General features: G+C 41.3%; 1 pseudogene; it reads right to left on the reverse strand.

The window, feature by feature from the left end:
• Positions 1–395: 395 nt before the first annotated feature.
• LOC122653273 lies at positions 396–12,666 on the reverse strand (annotated as a pseudogene).
• Positions 12,667–23,738: the final 11,072 nt, after the last annotated feature.

Genomic DNA, 23,738 nt, shown 5'->3' on the forward strand with positions numbered 1-23,738 from the left:
GGTCTACGATTTTCTGGCTGGCTTAAATGTGGAGTATGATCAGATTCGTGTTCAAGTGTTGGGCCATCAGCCTTTTCCCACACTTGAACAATCTTATGCCTTGGTGTCCTCTGAGGAGAACGGTCGGGCTGCCATGTTGCATCCTCCTGTTACTAACAGATCTGCTCTCAAGGCTGTTGCCCCTGCTATTCCTGCACCTAATAGCACTGCTTCTCTTGTTGATTCTACCACAGGGACTGTCGTTTGTGAGCACTGTCACAAACCCGATCACACCAAGGAGAAGTGCTGGAAACTTCATGGGAAACCGGCTGACTTTGAAGCAAAAAGGGCTGCCAAGACAAAGATAAAACAAAAGACCAAGGCCCATAAGTCTGAAAGGATTACTGCAGCCCCTGCTACTGACACTGGTCTATCCCCGGATGATCTACAGACACTCCTTCGTATGCTCAGGTCTTCTGCTGCTGCTGCCTCTACTACATCAGCTCCTGCCAGTTCTTCTGCTCCTTCAGGTTCACACTTTGCCCGGTCAGGTATTGCATTTGGGGGTCATTGTGCTTCTGTAGCTTCCCATCCTTGGATCATCGATTCTGGAGCTACAGATCATATGACCGGTTCTTCTAGCTTGTTTCACAGATATTCCCCTACTTCTGGGAAGGACAAGGTCAAGGTGGCTGATGGTTCCCTTTCTGCCATTTCTGGAAAAGGAATCATCAACTGCACTTCTTCTCTTTAGGGTCTTCTGTTTTACACGTTCCTAACTTTACTACTAACCTTCTTTCTATTAGTAGTATTACTCGTGATCTTAACTGCAAAGTCACTTTTTTTCCATCTCATTGTGTGTTTCAGGATCTGGAATCTGGGAAGACGATTGGATTGGGTAAATTGCACGGTGGGTTGTACCTGCTTAATGATGGTCGCTTCTCTCCACCACCATTGCCTTCTCCGCTACACCAGAACTCCATGGTCTCTTCTGAACTCTACCAGTGGCACTCTAGGTTAGGTCACCCCCATTTGGGAATTTTAGCTCATTTATTTCCTAGCTTGGCCACCTTTCGTACTAAGGATGACTTTTTTTGTGAGGCTTGTGTTCTGGCCAAACAGACACGTTTTAATTTGGTACATTCTAATGTTTGGGGCCCTAGTCGTAAACCGTCTATTTCTGGCCATCGTTGGTTTGTCTCTTTCATAGATTGTCATTCTCGGAATACATGGGTGTATCCTTTACACACAAAAAATCAAGTTTTTTCATGTTTTCAACATTTTCATAAAATGATTCAAACTCAGTTCCAGGCTACTCTCAAAGTATTGAGAAGTGATAATGGAACGGAGTATACAGAATCCCAATTTCAAAAATATCTTGTTGACCATGGCATCCTTCATCAAACTAGTAGTGTTGATACCCCTGCCCAAACTGGTGTGGCGGAACGCAAGAATCGCCACTTGTTAGAGATGGCCAGGGCTTTGATGTTTGCAAGGAATGTCCCTTCTCAATATTGGGGGGATGCGGTACTCACTGCAGTCTATCTCATCAATCGGCTGCCTTCTCGAGTTCTTAACTCTCGTAGCCCCTCTGATATTTTGTTGGGAAATTCCTCCTCTATTATGCCCCCCCAAGGTGTTTGGTTGTGTGTGTTATGCTAGGGATACTAGATCTCTTGGCAAACTTGAACCTGGGGGCCTTCGTTGTATTTTTTTGGGTTATTCTCCAACCCAGAAAGGTTACAAGTGTTACCATCCCCCTTCCCGTCGTACCATGGTTAGTATGGATGTTATTTTCCATGAGTCCCTTTCTTACTATTCTTCGCCACCTCTTCAGGGGGAGAGTTCTAGTGAAGATGTGCCTTTTGAGATTCCTCTACCAGAGGTTCCTCAGGCTGTTGTCCAGCCTACTTTGGATACTTTACCACCACCTACGGCTGCTGTCCAGCCTACTTTACCACCACCCACGGCTGCTGCCCAGCCTACTTTGGATACCCCACTTCCTCTGGCTGTTCCTCCCTCACCCAATGGGAATCCTGTACAGGGGGAGACCATAGAAAATAATGTTGTTAATACTCCTATACAGGGGGAGCTGACTCCAGTCCAAAGAACAATTGGTGAATTTCAAAAGAGAATTGACAACTCCAACATCATCACCTATACGAGGGGCAGATCCAACAGAGGGCAGCTGCAACCCACTGTAGCACCAGTACCCATCCAATTGCTTGCTACAGACCCGGATCCTTCATCTCCTGGTAATCTCTCTCCTTCCGACCTACCTATTGCTCATCGCAAAGGTACTAGGACTTGCACCTTACATCCCATATCTCGCTTTGTTTCGTATAGTTCTCTTTCTCCTTCTTTCCGTGTTTTTGTATCCTCTCTTTCTTCTGTCTCTATTCCTAAAACTTGGCAGGAAGCATATACAGATAGAAAGTTGAAGGCTGCAATGTTGGAAGAAATGAGAGCACTACACAAAAATAACACATGGGATCTTGTGACTCTTCCTCCAGGGAAAAAACCAGTGGGATGTAAATGGGTCTTCGTGGTCAAACAGAAGGCTGATGGTTCAATGGATCGGTATAAGGCACGTCTGGTTGCAAAGGGGTTCACTCAGACTTATGGAGTTGACTATCAGGAGACCTTTGCACCAGTGACAAAGCTCAACACTGTCAGGGTGTTGCTATCTTGTGCTGCAAATCTTGGGTGGGATCTTCAGCAGCTAGATGTGAAAAATGCCTTCCTCCATGGGGAGCTTAAGGAGGAGGTATATATGGACATTCCACCAAGCTTCTCTGATAACTAGACTAGGGGCAGAGTTTGCAGGTTGAAACGTGCTCTCTATGGGTTGAAGCAATCACCTAGGCTTGGTTCGGCAGGTTTCATAAGGCTATGATTACAGCAGGTTATAAGCAGAGAATGCTGATCACATCTTGTTCATCAGACGAGTTGGTGACAAGGTTACTCTTCTCATAGTCTATGTGGATGATATCGTGGTGACTGGTAATGATGATGCTGCTATCCAGGATTTAAAGCTTCTCCTTGGCCGTGAGTTTGAGGTCAAAGATCTAGGTTCTCTAAAATATTTTCTAGGGATAGAAGTTGCTCGCTCTTCAAAGGGCATCTTTCTCTCTCAAAGAAAATATATCCTTGATCTATTGACTGAGACAGGGCTGCTAGGTTGTCATCCTTCAGATACTCCTATGGATGCTATTGCAAAACTTAGGGAGAAAGAAGGTGAACCTGTTGACAAAGGTGGTTATCAACAGTTAGTGGGCAAACTAATCTACCTTTCCCACATCAGACCTGACATAGCGGTTGCTGTAAGTATGGTGAGCCAGTTCATGCATGATCTCTATTCCTCTCATATGGATGCAGTCCGTCGTATTTTGAGGTATTTGAAGTCTGCTCCAGGAAAGGGAATTCTCTTATCTCCCAATGGTCATCTCAAGATTGAAGCTTATACTGATGCCGACTAGGTTAGTTCTTCTGATAGAAAGTCCATCTCTGGCTATTGCTCCTTTGTGGGTGGGAACCTTGTTACATGGCGCAGCAAAAAGCAAAATGTTGTGGCAAGGTCCAGTGCTGAAGCCGAGTTTCGTGCAATGGCCCAAGGCATTTGTGAACTTCTTTGGCTTAGAGGATTATTGCAGGATATTGGTGTTGCTGTCCATCTTCCAATGATGTTTTATTGTGACAATAACAATAAAGCGGCTATTAGCATTGCTCATAACCCTGTTCAGCATGATCGCACTAAACATGTGGAGGTTGACAAACATTTCATCAAGGAAAAGCTTGAAGCTGGCCTCATTTGTGTTCCCTTTGTCACAAGACTTAATGATGATGAAAAGAAAAAAGAAAATACATCATAGCCAATATTTTAAACAAATTCAATGTCAAACGACGTTTTATAAGAAAAATTCAAGGAATTAGGCTTTTCTTTGCCAAATCTAAAATAAAGGAGAAAATAATATATTAAGTATTCCAAATGGAATAAGATAACCCTAATTGAGACAGTGACTAAAGTATTGATGGAAGGTTAAGTGAAATCTAAACAACTGGGAAATAGAATGATGGAACAATTGAGTACAATAGAAGACATACCAGATAGCTTGTCAAGAGGATCAATGAGCATGAAAGGTGAAGCTATGACAGCAGATTCTCTTTTAAATCACGCTTCACTGTTTTGAAAATGAGTACAAGAATCAGCAAGTGCCCATCATTTAGAAGGAAAGAAAATTAGGGTGCTAGCCAGTGTTGCATGGGTATATACATGGGAATCAATCTGAAAATGAGTTTTGTATTCCAAGTTTCTAACTTAGCAAACTAAAAAACTGCAGATTAGAAGAAATCCCAAAACAAAATAAAGCATTTACAGCTAATCACTATATAGGGCTTTTCCTAAGTACATGACCCAAATGGGTCCATAGCTGGTTAAATGTTAACCTATCCAGCATCACAGCCTCTCCACAGTTTTACAAACATGACTGAGTCACCATTAAGGACATAAGACATGTTGCAAGCCAGCCAAAATACTTTTAACTAATTTGATTCTGCACAGTTTAAAAACTGTCTTCCTTTCTACCTTGACAACCTCTTTTCTGATCTACTAGTCAAAGGATTCCAAATGCAAGCTAACCCCTTAATTCAACCTCAGGTCACAAACCCTACATTTGGGTCGCTATGGGCCCACTAGAGTGATGAAGCCCCCAGGAAATTATCTTTTTAATTGCATCGTTTATTTATGGCTTCCCTTCCCCCTTGTTTCTGTGATGACCCACTCATCCCTTACGACCACAGTATTCATGCCCAGCACGATCGCTCCAGTAATAGTGGTGCGCTTAATTATTTAATAGATCTCACATTAGATCATAATGAAAAATTTACAAAAAAATTAGATACAACTCTCACTCTCCTGTCTGATCTGGTCGACCAACAACGACCACAGACCCCTCCTAAGTACCCTACCCGGGCTACTTTTCTTGCTATTAGCACCCTTACTGAGGATACACCTTCTTCAGACCCTCCTCAGAATGATAACTTCGTTTATCATAAGGAAATTATGGACCATTGGAAAGATCGGTATAAAGATTCAACGGACAAAAATGAACAATCCCGACTCCTTTCTATGATGCAACAATTCTATGTTGACAACCAACAGAGTTTTGTCGCACATAATTTTGTGCTCTTCTCTGAAGACGACGACGAAGACGAAATCCATGAAGGATCGTCCTCTGACTCTGACTCCGACTCATTTGAGTCCCCTCCCGAGTCTAACCCAGACTCACCTGTTTCCCACAGTACCCCAACTGTCGGAGAAACCTCTTCTAAACGTAAGATGGACCCCAAAGACCATCTTGACACTGATGCGGATTTCCAACCCCAAATGGGTACCCGCACTTCTTTTGGTACTAACGACGTCTTTACCACCAACCTCGATGTCAACATCTATACTCGTAAGGATGATCTCTACAAGTATGGATTAGCATCGTATGGCACATATTTGGACCTCACCAATATTGCCATTAAAGATTATGATAAGGCAATCACGGAATGGGCGCAAACCTTTTCCTTGTTGATTACCAACAACAAAGCCACATGGAAGGTTGACCAATTTCTGGAATACCTATGTGGATCCCTACAAGGTGATGTCTTGCAATTTATTAAAAAGTTTGACCAAACCGATGAAGGAAAAGCCACCAAAACTCTCCTTCTTACCTACACCTTTGAAAAATTACTGGTCGAATTTACCAAATTACTCAAATCTGAGTTTTGTGGTTACCATCACCCTGACAAGCTTACAGAAGATGTCAATTTTAACCTCACCAAGCTTAAGCTTAATAATTTAAATGAATTTGAAGCTTTTTCTAAGAAATACATGTCTCTTTTCCAATTGTTAGATCCTACCAAATCCGACTACTGGAAAGAACAGTTTTTCCCCAAACTCCCCCCTCCTTGGGATGAATTGTGTCATACAACCTATCCCGGCTTCATCAACGATTCCAAATCTGTTGATACCCTTGGCAACCGAATCAACTTCGTGTTTCGCCATATCCTTGATCACTGTTTAAAGGCACGTGCTACCAAACAGTTGAAACAGAAGGTCTCCCCTGGCCTCTGCAAGGATCTTCTAAACAATGAATTTGAGTTTGGTACCAAGCCATCTCAGGTTCCCAAATCTAAGCCCAAGTCTTCTCACACCATTCCTTTTCGACGAAAGAACAAAAGATATCATTGGAAGAAATTCCATTCAAAAGACTTCCCCTCGAAGGACTTTTCCTCTAAAAACAAACGTTTCTTCAATAAACGTTTTGTTTCTAAACGTTCCCCTTACACTGGTAAGAAAAAGGACAAATCCCAATGTACCTGCTACCTCTGTAATGAAAAGGGCCATTTTGCAAATGAATGCCCTAACAAGTCTAAGAATGCCCGTAAAATGATTCGTTACCTCGACGAATGCGATTACGAGATTCTTTTCTTTTCCGAAGTTTCTGACCCCACAGAACTTCTCTACGAACTCTTCTCAGCATCAGACGATTCTGATACTGATGATGACTCATCCGATTTCATCTTCATGGAACACGAGTCTACAACCGACTCAACTCCAATTGAAATCCAACCGATTCCTTCTTCTGAAAATGACTCGGTTTCTCTTAACAATCTCCTTCGTGAAGATGTCTCTTTTGATCCTAACCTCTTCACTAAGCTTAAGTCTATTAAGCACGATGAGGTGTACAAGCTCTCCAAGCTTAACCTCTGGTCTAGGCGTTTCTTTGACCAAGCTTGTGGAAACACCACTGCTCAGTCTACTGATGACGCAACCCTCGAAATCTCTCTGTTCAAACAGGCTCAAATCCAACGATTAGTAGCCAAACACCCTCGCTTGAGATACATTCACATTGGTCTCATTCAGATTGAACTCACGGCGCTCTTTTGCCAAGGCATAGACACTCCTGTTGTCATTGCCGTCTTTGACAAAAGATTCCTTGCCGACCCCATTAATGCATTAATCGGTGGAATTGAGTCAAACCTCATTCACGGTTCAGTTTGGTTTAAACTGCGACCCAATTTCTTTCTTTCTGTCCAGGATCCAAATCTTTGTGATTCAGTGGTTCTTAAAATTAAGACCCAATGCCTGGAACAGTTCAGACCCTTAAGAGTAAAGTAATAAAGTGACAGGACCAAACTGTAAATAAAATGTTGAAAGAAGGGAACCTCTCTTGATCAACATCAGCATGCCAAATTTAATACTCAAATTCAATCATTTTCCCTTCTGTGTATTAGCATGCACCCTATTGGTGGTTCAAGCATTGTGTTAAACTGTTAACTCCCTCAGTTGTCCTGGATCTTTCAATCATTTATTTTACCACTTGGAAACTCCATTTGAGCTGAAACTTGACATGCGAGAAAGGAACCTTAGGATCTATTCATCCACAAAATTTCAGTCCCATCTGACTTACCATGTGGCAAAACTAAGTGCCCATCCATAAACCATTCCCTTCAGCAAAATAGATTTTCTTACATATTAGTCTTTCACAAATTTCCTTTTGCTTCAAAGACAATTCCTATTAAAAAAATTTGTTGGAAGTTGAAACAAATAAAACTTAAAAGACAGAAATTCCTGGGTCATTTTTATGAACTAGATAACCAAAATTCTTGATGCCTACGTTCTCCTATTTCATCCATTTATACCTTCTTTTACTTCCCTTAAGTGCTATTATTAGCCAAGGGTTCATTGATAATCTATGTCTTGTGCCAAATCAAATCCATCACATGTACAAGACCATGGAGTAGAAACGAATCAATCCCATCAAGGCATGAAAGATATATAAGGTGATTAAGCAATTTATGCGAGTTGGTTAAGATCATTTATGAAGAAATATCAAAAGCAAAAAGAGTTACAAGGAGGAGGAGAAACGATTTTGGTGGCACACTGGCACTAGTCAACCAATAAGCCTAGGCATTACACCCAGCCGAAGGAAGAGAGCAAAGAGGAATGCTTAGCCAGAGGATCGAGAATATATCAGAGACAAAGTTATAATCCAAAGGCAACTAAGATTAATCCACAAAACCTGGAGGATGCAAATCGAAGAATTATGGTGTAGGGTGTGAAGCCCTTGTTGTTAAATGAAACTAGAGAGGGCAACTCTACATTGGGATTTGGGAGAAGATAAGTAAAAATAGGGCTCTAAATTCTTTTATAAAGGCTTTCAATACTTTGTCAATTTTAACCACTCCTCCCCTCTGCCTCCCCCCATCCACAAATCCCCCCCCCCCCCCCCCAAAAAAAAAAATTAGAGCAAACAATTTTTCCCTTTCTTTTGATAGATAGTAATGAGAGAAACATTTTCTAATTGTTCTACATAATCAACACAGAAGCATTCCTGCTGCTTGTGTTCTGCCCTTCGCTTTCATCTATTCCTAAAAAGTTAAACGAAACATATTACTGAAAAGCTTGCTATCAAATAACCCCCAGCAAAAAAGGGCATAAAAAAAATATTGCAACAAACCTAGAGCACAGTCTATGTTAAAAGTCATTCTTAAGTACTCGAATACAAAATCGTTTGAGTAAATACACACCTGTGTTCTGTTGACACCCAATTTCTCTACCTCTTGACAAAAAGTCAAAATCAGAACCCCATCAGTGCAATTAGCTGAAAACTGCCATATGGTAAGTCAAGTAACAAGCGTGTAGGCAATCCATTGAAACCATCAAGCAGGCTATACAGCTCATTCCAAGTCACCTTTCCGCAACATGCTTGACCCTATCCTTACAATCCAACTGAGTACTGGCATCGGTACTCAGGTTTGACACCTCACCTTCAACCCCATCAGCATTAGACGAATGAATCTTTAGCACCACTGCAATGTCAGCTTCAGAAGCCCCGGCAAGCTTAAATCTTTCAATAGCTGTATCCAGATTCTTCTTCCAGCCATCAAAACCAAGTTTAAACTCAACCTGCGACCGCTCGAAAAGCATGTTTCCCCAGAAGAGATGTATCTGAGATTTCATGACAACTGCTTGTTCTGCTGCCTCATCTGCAGATACCCAAGGACCCCCATTCTCGGAGGACCCCTCATCAACACCTGATCCTTGCTTATTTCTTCTTTTCAAGAGCTCATCCTTCTTGTTTGCTCTTGGGTCTTTGAGCTCATTAACCCTCTGTTCCTCTAGCTTCTCCCACATTTCAGTTGCAGCCTTCATCTTCTCTTCAGCACTATCAAAGAGTTTGATTGTCTCCGAAGAATCCCAGCCCGAGAGATCAATCTTATTTGCAAGAGTTAAGGACCAGTGAAGCTTTGCAGTCTCAAAATGTTGTTGCCCCAACGCAAGCAACCCCTCATAGAAGTCTGGTTTGGTCCGGAGAGCCTCTTCATATTTCTGTCCAGCCAAAGAATATTTTTCACGGATCCAGTCATAAGCTTCTGGAAGCTGGGCAGACTTCAGCTCCATTGATGCAGAATCATCCATGCTGCACACATGTGAACATTCCCCCAGTTGAAAAAAGCCAGAGCAGCCACTTCTTGGAACTTAGAAGCAGCCATGTCAAAGAGGCTCTGAGCCTCCTCGCTCGTCACTATCTCCTCAAGAGCCTCGGAACAGTGCTCCATACCAAGCTCATGCAAGTCAATATGAGCATCGGGGTCGATACACACGTGGGTCCGGAACAACTGAGCAAACTCAAATAACCAATCATCAATCTCAACCTCTTTGCAATCGGCCTGATCAGCAGCTCCCGGCTTCTCATTCTGAGCTTCTTGCTCAGTATCTGAGATCTCAGTGTCCACGACTTCCACCACAGCATCACCCGCTGAAGAATGGCACCCGCCTTCACCTCCCTTGGTCAGTTTTCCTCAACAGGTTTCTCTTCCTCTTCTTCCTCCAGAGGAGGTTCCTGCTCAGGATTAACCTCGACAATATGTGTTATGAATGTGGAATTAGGAGATATGATTAGATTAGTTAGGTTGTTGTTACAAATGGTTGGATTATATTACCCTATAAATAGGGATTGTACCAAATGCATTGGATATGGAATATGAAATAAGAAATAAAATAGTTTAGTCTCTCCTCCTCTGTATTTTCCCAGGAGTTCCCTCACTTACTCGAAATAGTGAGAAAATCCCCCTTTTATGGTTCTTGAATCTCATCTTAGATTCTGGAATCATAACATTGGTGCTTTCATTGAACCTTCCCCTTCCAATGGGTTTGTTCACCCAATACAATAGGCTGGTCTTCCTTTTCCGGTCACTGGAACGTCAAGATCCGAAACATGCATTCCTTCCATGTCTTGAAGATGCAATCTGCAAGGAGCAGGAGAGGATTTACACTGTTGATCTTGCGGCAATTGAAGATTTTGGTTCAATGGCTGATCTTGAACCTTACTTGACACTATCTGGAGCATCCGTGGCTGAGATCACTTCCATTGCCATGGTTGTGTTGTCATCCACCCCTGTAGTTGTCGTTGCTTCTACAGAAATTGCAGTCACCACTGCCGTTGGTGTTCAGCCAATCAACACTGAGAATGGCACAAACCACCTAAAGGATGAGGAGACTGTAGCAGCGAAGACCGCAGCCGATGATCGCATAACCGCTATGGAAGTTTCGTTGCAGGCTTCGTTGGTTGCGAAAAGTGACGGAGTTTTTAAACTCGATCTTGCCGACCTAATGGCAATGGCCAAAATCCATTGCAAGAAACCCATTTCCGGTGCAAATTGGAATGATACTAGTGCTGCGACACCATTCTTGAAACAAGATTTCTCAGTTTTCTTGGATTTTTCGCTCACTCCGCCATGGCCACCACCGGTCAATCGGGAAATAACTTGCCTTATTCTCTCAATGAAAGCACCAATTGATACGATTGGAAGAACTCACCCTCATAAACCGGTCTACAAGGGGAGGGAACCCAATATTATATATGTCCACATCCAATCCCTTATGGGACCGATGTGGGACTATTGCACATAACATTACCCCACCCTTTAACGGCCGACGTCCTCGTCGGCCCACTCCGGATCAGGTAGCCCTTTCTAGGCGGCTCCACTCTGCTCCAGGACCCTTTCCCGACCGCAGGTAGCCCTTTCCTAGTGGCTCCCACTCTGGCACCAGATCGCCCCTCCCAAGTAACCAACCGCCAAGGACGGGTCAATGAAAGCACCAATTGATACGATTGGAAGAACTCACCCTCATAAACCGGTCTACAAGGGGAGGGAACCCAATATCATATATGTCCACATCCAATACCTTATGGGACCGATGTGGGACTATTGCACATAACATTATTAGGAGATATGATTAGATTAGTTGATTAGTTAGGTTGTTGTTACAAATGGTTGGATTATATTACCCTATAAATAGGGATTGTACCAAATGCATTGGATATGGAATATGAAATAAGAAATAAAATAGTTTAGTCTCTCCTCCTCTGTATTTTCCCAGGAGTTCCCTCACTTACTCGAAATAGTGAGAAAATCCCCCTTTTATGGTTCTTGAATCTCATCTTAGATTCTGGAATCATAACAATATGCAACCTCAACATTCCCAACCCATTGGTTTTCTCGGTTTCAGTTTCTTTCAGCGGGAAGGCGTCCACAGAAGACTCTGCTAATCTGAGTTCACCAGTACAGGTGATAGTCACCAAATCACCATCAGCGTCCGTGTACTTGATCAGAACTGATTTGGAGGGCGGAAACCGTTTGCTCACAATCTCCCTCAGCATTCTGAGATTGCAATTGGCGGGCATCTGGGCAAGCCTGATATCATGATCATAAACGAGTTTCAATGGCCTCCATCGGATGGCAGCTGATACCAAAGTCTGTCCATTAAAAGCCAACGAAGATGGTGAAGAAGAAGAAGAATAAACCTTTGTTTTGTCCTTAATCGGATGAGGAGCTGATCCCAAAGAAGTTTTCGAAGGCTTGGAAACAGGTTTCGGCCGCTGGGTTTTCAGCTCCGGACTATCTTCGGCGACGAGAAGGGGTTGGGTCTTTTCAGCTGTGTTACCGTCGCCGCTGCTGCTGGCCCTGAAGCTGTGGCCTTTTTAGGAGCCGGCCGACCCGGTAAGGAAGGGCCAAGTCCGGCAATTGGGGTACCGCGAACAGCTGAAGCGCCTAGGGCAGCAGGGGAAGGGCGGCTCTGGAGATCCTGCTGGGCTTAATGGTGAGGTCCGAGCGCAAACCGCAAGTGACGTGCAATCTCCAAAGCGTCTCGGTGATTGGGATCAGTAGCCAAGAGGAACTGCACGTCCAGCATCGCCATTTCGTAATTACCACGAGCCTCAAAAGCCCTGGCACGACGGAGTAGGGCTCGGCCAAATCGTGGCTGGACCTGCAGAGCCAATGAACAGTCCGCGATGACGGTTTCGTAATCGATGGGCTTCATCTGCATCAAGCAAGCAGCACGGTTGCTGTGGAAGATGGCGTGGTCTGGGTGGGACTTGGGAGTGAGGCGAATAGCCTGGTCGTACTGTTCCAGGGCACCCGCATAGTCTTTGGCCTGGAATCGCTTGTTCCCTTCTTCCTTCAGCTCTTGGGCTCGTTTCAAGAAGATTGAGGAATCCAAATCAATCACTCCGTTGGCCGCCGAAACAGGGAGATCAACCGTGATTACGTTTCCACTACCACCACCACCAGCCCTCTTTTTCCTCCCTCCCGATTTCCCCATCTCTCCCCTTCTGTGAGTGTCTCTCTCACTCTCTCTTCCTCCCTAAACAGAAAATAATATGGAAAATTACACTGCCATTCCCTGAGGTTTGCCCTAAATACAATGAGACTCCCTGTATTTTCAAAATATACACTCCAACCCCCTAAATTTAGGGTACTTGTTACACTCAGCCCCACTCCGTTAGAGTAGTCCCGTTAGTTGCAAACGTGTTGACCATTGATACTTTAAAATGACAAATATACCCTTGATGGGGTGTGAGTTTACCATTTTACCCATAGGGCAGCCCAAACTTCACACCTCCTTCCCCTATGACTTGAATCAGGGTTTAAGGTTCTGGCAATCTGCCTCAAGCCATTTTCAAATCTATCACCAACGACCTGCCTCAAGTTCTTGTTGTGGCGATCTGCTGAGGCCATCACCGACAACCTACCTCAGTCCTCTTTCTTTGCTCCTCTTCCTGTTCTTCTCTCTTTTTCTCTCTACTCTTGAACGACTTCTATTATCTTCGCTTCTTACTTTCTCGGATTTTCATATAGAACCCATCAGGAGTTGCTCTAGGTTTGTATAATTTTTTGCTCGCTTCTTCGATTAGTTATTTCTGATATTCATTTGAGGATTTTTTTTTTTTTTTTCTCCTTTTAATATTCTCCTGGTTAGCTAGGACTTCTTTCCCACTTTCTTTTTTTTTGGTTTCATTCCTTGTTATCCCCTCTACAATCGGTCCAGAGTGTCAACTTGGGTTTGGTTATAGCGGAGGGATATGGGTTGTGGGTATGATGGTTTTGGTTTTTGTGAATTTGACGCAAAGAGGGGTTTGGCAAGAGGAGGGATATGGGTTGTGGGTTTTGTCAAATTCGATGTTCATTGTTGTTTTTTGCATTGTGTATTTCTTACGTGTGCAGATTGGAATTGTTTCTGAAGGAAGTAAGATTGGTGGGTTTCCCATTTCGTGAAAAAGAATATTGGGTGGTTTTTTAAACTAATATTTTCTGACCCAGCTGGGATTTGGGTCCCCAATTCACAACGTTTCTCCTTTTTCGTATACTCTCCCTTGTGATTCAAGACTATTTGGGTTTCCTTCCTTTTTTTCCTGGTAAAACGAAACTGAAGCAAAAATAAAGGGGGTTAAACGTGCAAGAGGGTGGCTTTCTCCAGGGAGAAATGGCCACAATTTTCCGGGGGTTACTGGAAGAGGGTAGAGGATGGTAGACACAATAGTGGGGTGGTCGGAGGTTGCAGTGATGGTGGGGGCGGTGGTTGGAGAAGAAGAAGAAAGAAGAGGAGGAAGAAATAGTGGTGAGTCCTATTATCTTAGAAAAATAAAAATTTAGAATATGGTTAATTGAATGACACAATTATCATTTAAATTTTATACTTAACACCGTCCATTCAGGGTCCACTCAGGGGTGTAGTTATATAATTTAAAAACATAAGGAGTTGTTTTGTATTTAGGACAAACCTTAGGGGTGGAAATGTAAATTTTCCAAAATAATATTCTAAACAATCTGGGAACTCTTGAGTCTTGACACATTAAGATTATGGAATTGCTTTTTATATGGAACCTTGGATGCTGTAGAATTGGTTGAGTTCCAACAATGAATTGAAGGAAAAGAAGGAGAAAAGAAAATTGCAGTGCCCAATTGAAGATAGAGATGTGCAGGAGCAAGTACTGAAGCAATTCTGATGAAAGATGACGAGATTTTTGACATTTCCCAAAGCTTCGTAACCTTGCAAAGCAAACAGATCAAGTGCTGTTTTTCTTCTAGATTCTTCTCTTTCCAGACTCAAAATCAATAGCATATAGCACAACGTTAGTTTTGGTCCTCGATTCACCTGGGGGTGAGGTATCGGTATTGAGACCAATATCGATCCGGATTGGCCTATATACCTTAATTGTTTGATTTTACCTTTATTTTTTTGGTTAACAATTTTACTCTTGATCCGATACGGTTCTTAGGCAAGGGTGTCAATCGGTAAGGTTTTGGGAATTCGTTACAGTTTTGGTTTGTTACAGAAGACAGAAAGTAGATATCAAAAGCATACCATATCGAATATTGCATTTTCAATACCAATATTGTACCGACTCGTATGGTTTTGGTTCGGTTTTTATTCGGTATCAAATGAGATATTTTATTCAGTATTGTTGCGACAAGAAACCTATAGGTCAGTTCTTCTGAATTCGAACCTGCACAGAAAAACGAATAGACAGAGGAGAGTCGGGAATGAATGGCGGGGACTCTCTGATGCCTATGTTAGGTTTCTTTGCAGCAGGTAGAATACTAACTTCCAAAGAGTTAGAATTCCTTTACCTTCTCATACCTTAGTATTTATAGGCTGAAGTGTAGGGTACAGGAGGTTGTAGAGAGTCCTCGGTTGGTAAGAGTCCTAATTTGGTTAGGAGATCCGATGGTGGACTCCTAATAGGAAACTGTTTCACTGTATAGAAAGACTCCTTTCTCACAGCAACGACTTCGGTTGCTTACTTATCATGTGAGTAATTAGATCTGTTGAGCTAGCAACCCGGGTATCTTAAGACGACGTCAATTGCAAGTTAGTTTACCGATCAGGTCGGCCCAATGGTGGTGCGAGCCGATCTTGGGGGACAATTTGTATGGTCATACCAACAGGCTTCGTATTCCTTGAATCCGATACAAGGTCTGACCAACCTCGATGATCGAGTCGATCTCTATTGATCGCCTGTTGTTAGAGCCGTATAGGCTTTTGTGAATAACTGAGCTCAAGGGCAACGGATCGGCACTTAGCATCTCGTAAGCCTCGTACTTTATATGGATCGGCTTCCATGGGTGGAGGAGAATGAGTCGTGATTGCCCCAAACAGTCTTCTGAGGTCGACCCATATATTTTTATTTGGTTCGGCTATTAGAACGGTCCCTGCCTAGTCCGTCCTTACCTACCATGTGTCACCCTCTGGTTCGTGGTGCTATTGTTGGTTTATCACTAGCCCCCATGTTGGGGGTACAATGTTTTGTATTTTGCCACTTAGTTTATGGGTTGATTCTGAAGGGTCGTCAAGAAGTTGAAGGCACCGAGGAAAATTTTTAAGGACTTCATGGGTATTTTGGTAAAATTCCTATATAGGGTTTCCATTATTTTATACATAATAAATCCTTGTGTTAATCTCACCATGATGTAGGCAATCTTGCCGAACCACATAAATCCTTATGTTCATTGTGTGATTGTTGTATGTGATTTCCATTATTTTCTGCATCGTGTTAGGTTTCGTTCTCTACACCCCACTCACCCTAGGCGGGATCGACTGGGTGACTATGGTAAGGCACCAATCGTAGTATCCACCCAATGTTTGCAGATCAGCTCGTTGCTTAGTCATCAGCAGTCCTCATTGCATTTAATGGTTAGTCCGTACTACCTTGGGAAAGTGCAACAATCGTTTCAATTTCTAACAGAGGACACTACCCTTTGACACATGGTGTGGGTTAATCATGAAGCCTCGGGAAGACTAATCGTTAGACAATCTGGGCCATTGACCCCATACGATCTCCTCCATTGATAAAAGTCGTTTCATCTTCTGGCTTTCCTATAAATAGGAGGGTCATTTTACTTTACTTTCATTCTTGCTCACTGCTTTAAAGTCCTAAAGGTTGCTCTTCTCTTCGGTTCGGTGGTTGCGAAGTAGCTCAGCCGAGTCAAGCGAAGATCAGTTCAATCTAGTCAAGGCACACTTCAACTTGGTAGTGAGTAAGTTATTGTTTCACTTTTTAAATTATGTCTTCTGATAGGGGTGAATAACAAGGTCCCCTAGAGAAGCGTGAGAACCCAGGATACAATTCCGACAACGATTCTATGGATGTGTCCACAAGCACAAGTTCAGGATATATTGTTGGGGAGGTCGTCCCTGAACAACGACTTTTAGGGTTAGAGGTGGTTAGATCCAATCTCGTCTAGGTAGCTGAAAGACCCCTTCGAAACAAGGTTGAGGGCCAGGGCTTAATCTGCCACGATAGTGGGGAAATTTCAATGGGTTTTGTAGTAGGGATTGGGGAAATCGCAGCCCCTCAGGTGTGCACATCTCTCTGAGCGTCATGAACGAGTTGCCCCTAACCTGTCGTCTGTCGTAGGGAGAATTACGGAATCACTGATACGGTTGTTCTCAGACCTTCCTATAAATATGAAACTTATATTCAAAAATGCCATTGAGAGACATATGCAGTTCCGTGAGAGTTTTGAAAAGTCTAATGAAGTATTGAAACCGAACCAAGCAGAGGATGAGAGGTTGCTTCTGACGAGGTTCAGGTAGAAGAGGTAAGGATTTAATCTTAGGATTGTTTCGCGTTTTATAGATTTTGCTAGGCGGTTGGGTCGACTGGCCAGCCTTGAGCTCTTCAACAACTACATTTCTCTTTATCCACTTCCGGCAGGGATGGCTGGTTCTACTTCTACTAAATAAAAAACATGAAGTTGACAGACAAAGTCATCTCTTCAATACATGATTGGAAGACCAAGTTCTTTTTCGCCAAGTCTACAGAAAGGTTCTCTTTCCCCACTGTATGGTTGGTTATAGACTTGCGTTCGGCCAATGAGCTAAGGCCCTAACTAACATTTGTTGACTTTGAAACCGATCCTCTAATTACAGTGCTTTTGACACATGTCCAGTTTAAATGGCTGAGATTCACAGGTCTTTTATAATAGGCAATTAAGATGCTTAAATTCTAAACAAACAATTTGTTACATTTCCCGCAAAAAAAATCGAAATTTGATTGGAATTTGGAATTCTCTATAAATATCAGATTACCTTCCTAACATTTTAATTTGAATGCACTGAATTTTCATCTTTCATCGATGGAGAAAACAAGCCACCATGGAGACGAAAGCTTCGCAACAAACATTACTATGAAAAATAGAAATCAAGGAAGAAACACAAAGCTATTGTGAAAAAACAGAAATCAAAGATTGACAATTCTAATGTGAAGCCGCTACTATGAAAAAACATAAATCAATTATTGATGAATCTAATGCAAAAATCGCTACTGTGAAGAAACATAAATCAATGATTGACGAATCTGATGATCCAATAAAGATGAGATGAATCATTTTTCATTCATAAGTTTTTCTTTAACGTTTATAAGCATACTCGAATTATTTTACACTTATTTTTTTATTTTTTTTCTCTATGCATTTCTCTTGATACCAAATTCAATTTTTTTGTAAGTATATGCAACTTTTGTTATTTCGTCTCGTTTCTTCCACTAATGAAAAAACGTGAAGGTGATAGGTAAGGTGGTAACCTCAATACATGATTGGAAGACCAAGTTCTTTTTTGCCAAGTCGGTAAAAGGATTGCCCACCATATGGTTGGTTATAGACCCGCGTTCGGCCAATGAGCTAAAGCCCTAACTAAAATTTGTTAACGGAACTCGATCCTCTGGCTCTAGTGCTTTTGACCCAGGCCTAATTTAAATGGTTGAGATTCACAAGTCCTTTATAATACTGTCAAGATGCTTAAATCCTAAACAAACGATTTGTTATATTTTTTTGCTAGAAAAAGTGAAATTCGATTGGAATTCAGAATTATCTATAAATATCGGATTACCTTTCTAACGTTATAATTTGAATGCACTAATTTTTCATCTTCCAGTGATGGAGAAACGACCCGCCATGGAATTGAAAGCTTCATAACACAGCACTACTATTTACAAACAGAAATCAAGGAAGAAACGTTGCGCTACTGTGAATAAATAGAAATCAAAGATTGACGATTCAGATATGCAAGCTGCTGCTGTGAGAAAATAGAAATCAATGATTGAAGAAACTGGTGAAGATATCGCTACCTTGAATAAAAATAAATCAATGATTGGAGAATCTGATGCAAAAGCTGCTACTGTTAAAAAACATAAATCAATGATTGAAGAATCCGATGAAGAAGTCGCTACTGTGAAAAAATAAAAATCAATGATTGACGAATCTATTGATCCAATAAAGCTGAGAGGATTCATTTTTCATTCATAAGTTTTTCTTTACCGTTTATAAACATATTTGAGTTGTTTTATACTTATTTTTTAATTGTTTTCATCTGTGATGATGCACATATTGTAGTTCAAAGAGAATTTTGAAAATGGATCATCTCTACCAAATCCAATTTTTTTGTTAGTATATGCAACTTTTGTTAGTTTGTCCCGTTTCTTCCTTCGCTTATGTATTTTTCCTATTGTCAAATTGTTTGAGATATGTTATTTGCAGTCTCAAAGTGTAGGCGGAGATCAATGAATGTTTTTAATGATTATGTAATTTTTCTAAGTGAAAATTAGGAGAAAAAAGCTAAAATTAATTGTTAGATCTTTAGCTAAAGCTTCTAATAATCTAGTTACGTTTAAGAAAAAGCTTCTTACCTTGAAAAAACTGAAAATATGAAGCGTATATTAAAAAATGTCATTGAGAGACATACGAAGTTCCTTGAGATTTTTTAAGAGCCTAACGAAGTGTCGAAACCGAATCAAGCAGAGGACGAGAGGTTGTTTCTGACGATGTCTAGGTAGAAGACGTAAGGAATTAAATTTAGGATCGTTACAGATTTATATATTTTGTTAAGTGGTTAGGTCGACCGGCCACCCTTGAGCTCTTCAACAACTGCGTTTCTCTTTATCCGCTTCTGGGCGGGGATGGTTGGTTCTACTTCCACTAATGAAAAAATGTGAAGATGATAGACAATGTGGTCTTTTCAATAGATGATTGGAAGACCAAGTTCTTTTTCACCAAGTTGGTAGAAGGGTTCTCTTTTCCCACCGTATGGTCGGTTGTAGATCCACATTTGGCCAATGAGCTAATGCCCTAACTAAAATTTGTTGACATAACCCAATCCCCTGGCTGCAGTGCTTTTGACACAGCCCCGATATAAATGGCTAAGATTCACATGTCTTTTATATAACAGGCGGTTAAGATGCTTAAATCCTAAACAAACGATTTGTTACATTTTCCGCTAGAAAAATCAAAATTCGATTGGAATTTGAAATTCTATATAAATATCAGATTACCTGCCTAGCATTTAATTTGAATGCTCTGTTTTTTCTTCTTCTAGTGATGGAGAAACGAGCTGCAATGGAGACGGAAGCTCCGCAACACAACGCTATTGTGAAGAAATAGAAATCAAAGATTGACGATTTTGATGTAGAAGCCACTACTTGAAGAAACATAAATCAATGATTGAAGAATCTGATGCATAAGTCGCTACTATGAAGAAACAAAATCAATGATTGAAGAATTTGATGCAAAAGTTGTTACTGGAAAGAAACAGAAATCAATAATTGACGAATCTGATGATCCAAAAAAGCTGAGAGGATTCATTTTTCGTTACCGTTTATAAACATATTGGAGTTGTTTTAGACTTATTTTAAGATTTTGTCATCTGGATGATGCACATATTGGAGTTCAAAAAGAACTTTGAAAATGAATCATCTCCTGATACCAAATCCAAATTTTATGTACGTATATGCAACTTTTTTTTAGCTTGTCTTGTTTCTTCCTTCGCTCATGTGCTTTTTTTGTCGTCAATTATTCCCAACATCTGTTATTTGCAGCCTCAAAGTTCAAGGGAAGACAAAGGGATGATTTTGTTGACAATGTAAGTTTTATGAGCTAAAACTAAAATTATTTGCAAGATCTTGCGCTAAAGTTTTTGATAACCCATTTATGTTTATGATAAAAATTTTACTTTGAAAAAACTAAAAATTGGAAGCGTATATTAAAAAATATTTCCCACAAATGTTGTGGCTTTGAGTTCCCCTTATCTCTTCTCTTCAGAGAAGGAGAGGTATTGAGATTGATCATATAGAGAAGGGAGGACCATTCTTGGGTACGGTGCCCGAACACTCTTTCTGTCTTTCTACCAGAGGCCCTCTCTTTTGGAATTGAATCTATAGAGCCCAGAACTGATGGAATTCTTGATGCCACCGCACCGTGCTAGAGAATGCTCGAATAACGAAAAACTTTATGCGTTGGTCATTGAGAGACATAGGCAATTCAGTAAGAGTTTTGAAGAGCCTAACGAAATGTTGAAACCGACCAAGGAGAGGATGATAGGTTGTTTTTTGATGAGGTCTAGGTGGAATACATAAGGATTTAATCTTAGGATCATTATGTGTTTTATAGATTTTGTTAAGCGATTAGGCCGGCCGACCCCCGTTGAGCTCTTCAACAGTTGTGTTTCTCTTTATCCGCTTTTGGGTGGGGATAGTTGGTTCTACTTCCACTAACAAAAAAAAATATGAAGGTGATGACAAGGTGGTCTCTTCAATACATGATTGGAGGACCAAGTTTTTTTTTGCCAAGTCGGTAGACTGGTTCTCTTTTCCCACCGCATGGTCGGTTCCAAACTCGTGTTCGCCAATGAGCTAAGGCCCTAACTAAAATTTGTTGACGGAACCCGATCCTTTGGGGGCAGTACTTTTGATACTGCCCCGATTTAAACGGCTGAGATTCACAAATCATTTATAATAGGCAATCAAGATGCTTAAATCCTAAACAAACGGTTTGTCATATTTCACGCTAGAAAAATTGAAATTCGATTTGAATTTATAATTCTCTATAAATATCGGATTACCTTCCTAGCATTTTAATTTGAATGCTCTGATTTTTCTTTTTCCAGCGATGGAAAAATGAGCTGCCATGGAGACGAAAGCTTCACAACACAACGCTATTGTGAAGAAACAAAACTCAAGGAAGAAACACAATGCTATTTGTGAATAACCTGAAATCAAAGATTGACGATTATGATGCAAAAGTCGCTACTATGAAGAAATAGAAATCAATGATTAAAGAATCTGATGCAGAAGTCGCTACTGTAAAGAAACGTAAATCAATGATTGAAGCTGCCGTTGTTGTTGCAGTTGCAGGGCATTGAATTGTTCTTGTGTCATTGCAGCTTGCAGATTAGGCCATTCTGTGTATAAGCTTCCTTGGCTTTTACTACCTTGACTTCGGCTTCCGCACCTCGGTTGGTGCCGTGAAGAGGCGGCGGTGGTTGGATCCCCCGATTAGACAGAGGGGCTTCACAGTTCCCTCCATTTGGAACAGAGGTTGTTGCATGTCCGCTTCCTGTCACTGTCATGGCAAATTACTCTTACCCTTTCTCTTTTCTCATATACGGCACCAATCTGTTGCTGTCGAAAATAGGCTCGATGACGTGGACATCCTGCAAAAGGTGTGATGCACTGAAGAGGCTCGGAGCGAACTCCGAGGGGGACTCTCTAATGCTTAAGTTAGTCCATGCAACAGTGAATTTGTAGAGGGAGTACAGAGAGAGCAGTAAATATCAGTAAAAGTGAAGTGAATTGTACCTGGCGCCCCTCCTTTGCTATATAAAGGGGGGCAGTTATCGAGGTAGTTGTAGAGTGAGCCTAACGGTTAGTGCTCTCCTTAGTTATATTATTTTCTAAGTGGCAGTGTGGGTGTGAACCTTCCCTGGATTAAGGATCGTGCCCTACAGTGGGAAGTTGGTGGTTGCGTGGAGCTCAAGTTTTGCTTAGGCCACAACGCCCACAAGTCCGTTTCCAACGATTATTTCTTGCATTGTGCGGTCTTCATCCATGGGTCTTCTGCTTGGAGAGCGGTTATTTTTATGCAAATCACATGGAGGGTAGAGAATTCATTACCTTCAATGTTTGTGATACATCCTCTATCCCCCCCAAAAAAATGTTTGTGATACATTAATTATCACAGGGTATTGAAAAAAAAAAAGGTCACATCATTTGTGAAGGAATTATTCCTCATTATTGGTGAAGTAACTTAATTAAAAAATAGGGAAAATTACTTGGACACCCCTAGACTATTGCCCTTTTTTTAATATCCCCTATTTTTCAAAACCTTGAACACTCCCTGCATTTTACCATTTCGTTCAAGTAGGTCCTGACCATTAGTCAGTCACCGTTTAGTGATGACATCATGGGTTAGAAAAATCCTAAATACCCAAACGACCCTTTAAATGTAGTGAAGTGACACTTTTACCCCCTCCTCCTCCTCCTCCTTCGTCTTCTTTTTCCTACAACCCCACCGCCCCTACCCCCTATTGCATCGCATCTACAACACGACTGTTCAGTGCTCGTGGAATGGAAAAAAATTGAAATAACCCTAAGAATTCCATAATTCTAGATACAAAGGCTGGTTCTAAGGTTCTTGAGGATCGATTCCATCTCATTTTAAATTCAGAGACATAATAGAAATTGGTGCTCAAGAACCCTAAAATTTGTCTCCGAATTTAATTCTTCAATGAAGTTCTGAACAGACTGAATCAAACTCCAATCATTCAGGCTCTTATCGGACACCTCTAGTAATCCACCAACAGTAACAACATAGACCTTAGCGTCCATTGAATCCTCCTCGACCCTGGCATTAACGATCATCGAAATTTGAGCGAGAACTACCTTGGCACAGATCTGGTTAGTGCTACTTATGCTGCCAACATACACATTATAGCAAATCTTAATAATTTGAATCAAACAATCGCCTCAGATCAATATGCAGGGAGACTGGACAGCAATACACAAGGCCCTCAGCATGGCAAGCTCAATCCCATCTTCATTGACATCGGCACATTTGAAAATGGAATCAATCAACCGATACAAAACAAAGGGATTTTCTCCTCAAACCTTTGATCTGTTTCATTTTTTCTACTTTAATAAATTAGAAATTGGGTTCTTCTAGTTTCTTGAATTCTTGCTCCTACAAGGATTTCTAAAACTCAACTTCTAGCCATCGGATTTCAAATCTAGTTCCATGCATAACATCCGGTTTCTATTGTAAACATTTTTACCATTTCAAAATTTGATTTAGATACTGCTTTCTTAGAGTCCTACCGAGAATTTGATGTTAGAACACAAAGTTTCAGATTCTGTTTTCAATTTCTAATTTCAGGTTTCGGTTCTATTGCTGAATTGAGTTCTGCAAGCAGAAGAAGAAGAAGAAGGGTAAGTTGGTCATTTAACTTCGTAAGGGTAAAATGAACATTTCTATCTAAACACTAACAACAGATTAACACCCTCAGGTTTAGGGGGTGTCAAATAATTGTTTGAAACGTTCGGTATTGTAAGAAAACAGGCAATAGTTTAGGGGGGGTGTCCAAGTAATTTTCC

The sequence above is a fragment of the Telopea speciosissima genome, chromosome 2 (genome assembly GCF_018873765.1).
Source record: "Telopea speciosissima isolate NSW1024214 ecotype Mountain lineage chromosome 2, Tspe_v1, whole genome shotgun sequence".
Classification (NCBI taxonomy): Eukaryota; Viridiplantae; Streptophyta; class Magnoliopsida; order Proteales; family Proteaceae; genus Telopea; species Telopea speciosissima.